Source organism: Gorilla gorilla, chromosome 1, assembly GCF_029281585.2.
Source record: "Gorilla gorilla gorilla isolate KB3781 chromosome 1, NHGRI_mGorGor1-v2.1_pri, whole genome shotgun sequence".
Taxonomy (NCBI): domain Eukaryota; kingdom Metazoa; phylum Chordata; class Mammalia; order Primates; family Hominidae; genus Gorilla; species Gorilla gorilla.
Genome location: NC_073224.2, coordinates 85545758 through 85551912, shown reverse-complemented (window position 1 = coordinate 85551912; position 6155 = coordinate 85545758).

Sequence of the window (6155 nt, the reverse complement as noted above, 5' to 3'; positions counted from 1 at the left end):
GAAATCTCTCGAAATCTTTCCAAATGTTCTGGTATCTTTGAAAAATGTAAATAGTTTATTTATAGAGAACCCTGCCTCTGAGGTTGACTCAAAGGTTAAAGAAGGCTCATCAGTCTATCCTTCTGCCTCCATATATCCTGAACATCAAACTATCCCAGGAAAACCATCTAGAGTAGTTTGTTTCAAAATATTAGCCACAGACCACCTACATCACAATAACTCAGGGAGCTTATAGAAGTGAAGATTCCTGAATATAAACATAGTAATAATTCAACCTACTGAATAGAAATCTCTGCTGAAATCCACAGTTTTCATAAGCTCCCCAGATGATTCCTGTGTACATTAAATCTAGAAACCATTAGTTTGAGATCTCTCAAAAATAAAAATAAAAATTGCTTTCAGAGAGTAGCCCATGAAATTTCCCATTCTTCAAGGACAAATTCCTCCTTCTGTTCAGCCTTGGTGCTCCAACTGCAGTTTACAATTTTTGTTCTTCTCCTGTAAAGAATGTCAACTGGTTATCACCTTCAATAGTTTCAATATGTCCCCCAAAGTTATGTGTTTGAAACTTGCAATAGTATTGGGAGATGGGGCCTAATGAGGTGATTAGGTGAAGTCTCTGCCCTCATGAAAAGATTAATCCCATTATCTCAGGAGTGTGTTGGTTATAAAAGCAAGTTTGGCTCCCTCTTCTCCCCACACACTCTTTTTCCCTTCTGCCTTCACCTTTGCCATGGGTGGACACAGCAAGAAGGCCCTCATCAGATGCTGGCCCCTTGGTCTTGAATTTCCTAGCCTCTACAACTAAGCCAAATAAATTTCTGTTTATTATAAATAACCCAGTCTCAGATATTCTGTTATAGAAACACAAAATGGACTAAGACACCACCCTTTTCCAAAATCTCTCCTTGTGATGGCTCCCTTTACTAACCTTTCTTTTAACTATTCCCTTTATGATAGTTTCTTAATTTTTTCTATCAAAAGCTAAATATGGCATACTTGTTCTTTACAGAAAAATAAAGATATTTTAAATAAAATACTAGGGCCATGGTATGTAATAAAATTTGAAACAATAATTTCAAATAATAAAGATTGAAAATGCTTAACCCAGAAAGAATCCAGCATCCACATTATAATGAGGATAAAAAGGGAAGCCTCTTTCGTACCATCAGTCTTTCATCCTGGAAGCTGCTGCTACTGACCTGCAACTTTGGCTGTTTCCAAGGAGGCAGAATGTGTTAACAGGACTCACTTTCTTGCCCATTATGCCCTGTGACTAAATGGATTAATGAAGCTAAGTACAAGGCTTCTAAGACTAGATTCTACTTAATCCAGGTCAGATGTCAAAATGAGACTAAATATGCAAGGATTTTATTAAGGAAAATACCCATATGAAGGAAAATAAGGAGAGAGTATGCTAAGGTTTGAGTGTGTCCCCCAAAAGTCCATGAGTTGGAACCTTAATTCCTCCATGCAGCAGTGTTGGGAGGTAGAACCTAGTGAGAGGTGTTTGGGTCAGGGAGGTTCCAGCATCACGAAGGAATTCAGACAGCCATCTCTTTCCTCTTCCACATGTCCACTTCCGCTTTCACTTCTCTGCCATGTTATAGTGCAGATCAAGACATTCACCAGAGGCCAATTAAATGACAGTTCCTTAATCTTAAACTTCCCAGCCTTCAGAACTATAAGAAATACATTTCTTTTCTTTGTAAAAGAAAATAAATTTATTTTGCTTTATATATTCTGCTATAGTAACTGAAAGAAGACTAAAATAAAGGAGTGAAAAACTGGAAGAGTCATCAGATTGCAACACAAGTCTGATACTGAGTGAAAAAGAGAGGGGAGAAAGGTTGGGTAGAAACATCTTAGACTGCTGTGCAGTCTAAGATTCATCAGGGCCATTGAGAAGTCTTCAAGCCACCAAAGGTGTCCCAAGTCTCTCTAACATACTTAGCCACTGGCTGAAAACAGCTCATAGGAAAGCGAGACTTAGCATAAGCACCGAAATGTATCTCAAGTACAGCAGCTAAAGAGCTTGATCAATTATACTGCCTATACTAACTATATTAGAGATCCATGAGGCACATTCTCATGGCTGCCACAGGTTTATCACCTCCTTTGTCATTCAAAGCTCTCTAATTGATTGTAACCTATCTTCCCAGCCTTACCTCCCACTGCTATGCCCACCATGCTTGCTTTCCAGCCAAACCACATGACTTACTATTCTACAGAGATGGCAGCACTTGGTCTTGCTTTGTGCTGTTGCAGGATTTTTCCGTAGTTCAACTAAAGTCGGGGTTCTTTGTCCCACAGCCATGAAAGTTCAGGCTCACAGACAATTTGAATGGTGAGTAAGACAGGGCTTTATTGAGTAAAAAGGAAGAATTAAAAGGAAACAGGGATTCTCTGCAAGGCCAGAGTCCCTCGCTAGAGTGCTTCCTGCCCTGGAGTTCAAACTCCAGTTTCCACACGGGAAGAGGAGGGGCCAGGCTCCTCCCCGCTACAAATGGTGCAAATTTTTGAGGCTCCACCCCAGTGCGCAGGTGGGTTGGAGTTTTTCCAGGGAACTTCTCCCACTTGGCTGTCTCATTCCCCCCTCTAAAGAAGTACATCTAACTGCCCTTAAAATAAGGATAAGGACAAAGACCAATCTTAACAGCTTCCTGCTGACAGGTGGCACTGTTTTGGGGAAACGGCAGTCAGAGCTTCCTCAGAGGCCTATTTAAGGGTGCCTGGCAAAAGGGGCCATTGTCAGAGGCTCTGGTTGCATGACCATTTGGAGTTCGATGGCCTGAAGGCAAGGACAAACAAACCGGGTTATTAGAAAACATATATCAAAGCAAAACAAAGGGAGGGACAAAGACAGCTCAAAAATTCTAAGGTCTTTTTCCAGTTTGCACAAGGAGAGGGAGGCCAAAAGCCCGATTGGTTAAAAAAAAAAATTGTTTAAAGTAAAAAACTTCACCTTTTTGCCGGAATGTTGGGCTTCTGGGTTTCCTTCCCCTGAGCCCAATCCTAAGCCAACCAGTTTAAGGTTTGGGAAATTAACTCTTTCCAGTTTGGAGGATGCATCTGATGTGAGTGTCTCATAGTATGAAGATGCAACTACCTATTTGTGAAGAGAGAACTGAGGGGGAAACAGGAAAAAAGAAGGCATTTTTTAAAGGAGTCCCAGGGGTTCAGGATGCATTCGAAAGAGGTACAGACTGAAGATGAATCGCTACCCATCTAGAAAGAGGAGAGCAGACATCTCTGGTTCCCTTCTTTTCCTAGCAGATACATGGGATATATGAGGGAGAGAGGGAAGAGTGTCCTCTTTTCATCTTCCATCCTTGCATCCCCAAGTTCCAGTGACCTTGGCAGGTGCTGCCATGGGTTTTAAAGTGGCTTGCACCTATGAAGCAGGGGGGGTCAGCAGGGGAGACATCCACTCTTACCCACGTATGCCGTTTCCCCTGCTGTCAGTAGCCTTGGAGTTCCCTAGATCGCATTTATGCTATGGATATTAATATAGCCTTTATCCATGAAACAGGAAGCTTGGGCTTGGCTTAATCAGCAGGAATGAGCCACACTCACCTGTGCTGTGCCTTTTAACCTCTGTTGCTATCTGCCTCTGGATTCCTCAGATCCAGTTTTCTTCCTAGGGCTTTGACCCAACACTTGGAACTGAGTCTGGGACAAGAATGTATCTTGGGGGGTTGCATGGACTCCTTATCATAAGCCAAATGCTAAAGTGAGGCTGTGGAATTAAGTCCTCCTCCAACAAGGGAGAGGAAAGGACGTCTTGTGACACACCCAGATAACTGGTAGCTGTAGTTACGCTTGCTGGGATTTGGGTGCATGATGCTCAGCTTTGGTTAGCTCCCTTGGTCTCACTTTCCCCAAAAGAAAACCTCCAAGTCTGGGGCATCCTATTTATTCCCATCACCTGGCAGGATTTGCAGGATAATTGCTCGGAACTAGACTATTGATCCAGATTTCTATGTTACCCATCCCTTTTGTTCTTTCTGAGCTGCAGCCAGGGATTGCTGGTTGGTTCACAGGAGCAAGCAGGGTTAGTCTAAAATACAGGCAAAAACTCAAAAACAACTATTGAGTTTAGAATTTAGTGACAAATATATGATAAGTTTTGGAACGTAATTTCTGTCTCTCCAGTCCTCATTTTTGTTAAGAAACAAATAATCATAGGAATTAGTTGTTTAAATAGAGTTTAGTCTTATACTTGGCCTGATTATTTGCATAAAGTCCAGCAAGAATAATTATTTTTACATAGGCCTTTTAGATTGGCTTTGATGGAAGTCTGTTCCAAAAGGAGTCTCAGATAAGACCTTTTAAAACTGAGCCCATCCATGGGTTTGTATCCTTAAACACCTGTGAGTTGGGTAATCCTCTCCTCTTAAGTTCCCAAGATAAACTTGGAGCTCCTAGACCTGTTAGAAAGTGATATTCTTTACTGACCACAGGTCAGGAACCCTGTACAGGGACTATGTAGACAAGGGTATGAGGCCAGTTTCCCCACTGGGCTTTTATTGGCTCTGTCAGTTGAGATTAACTCCTTAAGAGGAAGCATACCCTTCCAGTCAAAGCCTTGGTAAAATAACCACTTTCTCCAATTGCGTTCTGTTGCAAAAGAAAAATGGATTCTTATTGCACGGATGCAAACAACTATATTGCCATAAGTTAAGAATACTCACAGATAGGTTCTAAATTCTGGAGGAACTGGGCAGAGAGAGAGAAACAAACATGCTCCAAATTTTGATAATAGGAGTACACCTTGCTTAATTATTAAAGGCCATAAATAGCTCAAAATGAGTTTCCTTGACTGAAAAACAAAACAAGGGTCATCAATATTCCAAGCAAAAGTCAAAAAGGTTGCTTCAGCTTTTTCAGTTCAGTCCATTTAGTTAACTCTTGTTTTGCTTGATATTTGTGAATATTTCAGCTCTTTATGAGTCCTGTACATTTTCTTTTATTCCAATGTTACAATCTCTAAAGTTATCAGAAATCTGTTTTTGAGAGCACCTGTTAAAGTTCTATAGCTTGTTATAAACAATCTTTTGAAAAGGATTAAAACAAGACAACAATTGTCTGTGAATTACAAAATGTCCAGGGTATTTACAGTTAGAAACAAAATTGACAAAGAAGTTTGGTTATCTCCATGGTTTACAATAACATCACAACCTTATTATGATTGATAGCATACACTTAGACATGAGAATTTTAGAAATCCCATACAATATTGGAACATATATTAGCATTATTTACCAAGATATAACCTAAAGAAGACTGAACATCATTTTGGCAATACCATGTACCTAAACATGTCAAATAATCCTGTTTACTTCTCTTTTCTGGACATTCTAGGGGCCCTCTGGACTATCCAAAGAGTTAGGTGTCAGGAAAGACCATTTGGAAATTGAAGTTTGATTTTGGGAAGCCTATTAAATATGTTTAAAGCACTTGATATTATGAAATAGAATTCCAGGTTACCATAAATTATTTATTTTGCCAAAATGGTACTGAGAAATTTTAAAGAAGCAAAAACTTTTATAACCCTTTGAATTTAGTCAATATGTTCACATAGACAACCTCTTCTGCAAGATTAACTTCCACAATGCTTCTATCACTTGTTTGAACGTTCAACTTTTCCTACCTAACTCAAAACAATCCTTTAACCCAAGGCAAAAGTTTACATTTCCGTGCCTTCTTATAAGCTTTTACTAAAAAACACATTTTACCGTTCTTAGGCATCTTGCGTGTAAATCTATTTTTAGATTACGTGATATAATGGTAACTCCTGGCAATTTTTAACTTTAATGTAAAACCTGCTAAATTGCTTTAATTGTGTGGTAAGTGCTGCAAAGGTTTACCTTCTTAATCTAGGGTGTGTTTAGTTCCATATATCCCCAGGCCCTAGCAATTGTGAAGCAGGCAAGACAGACAGGTCTCAAAACCCAAAAGACAGTATGTAACCTCAAAAAGCTTAGCAAACCTTGCATCTGACCTGCATTTTACCGTAGTCTTTAGGGCTGTTTTTATTTCTTAAAGATTAAAGTCAAGTGAACTGAAAGGTACCAGAAATTTTATCTTTCCTTTAAAAAATATTAGATTCAAGTGTTTGTCCTTCTTTGGGCCAGATTCATTAGAGCCGTTTT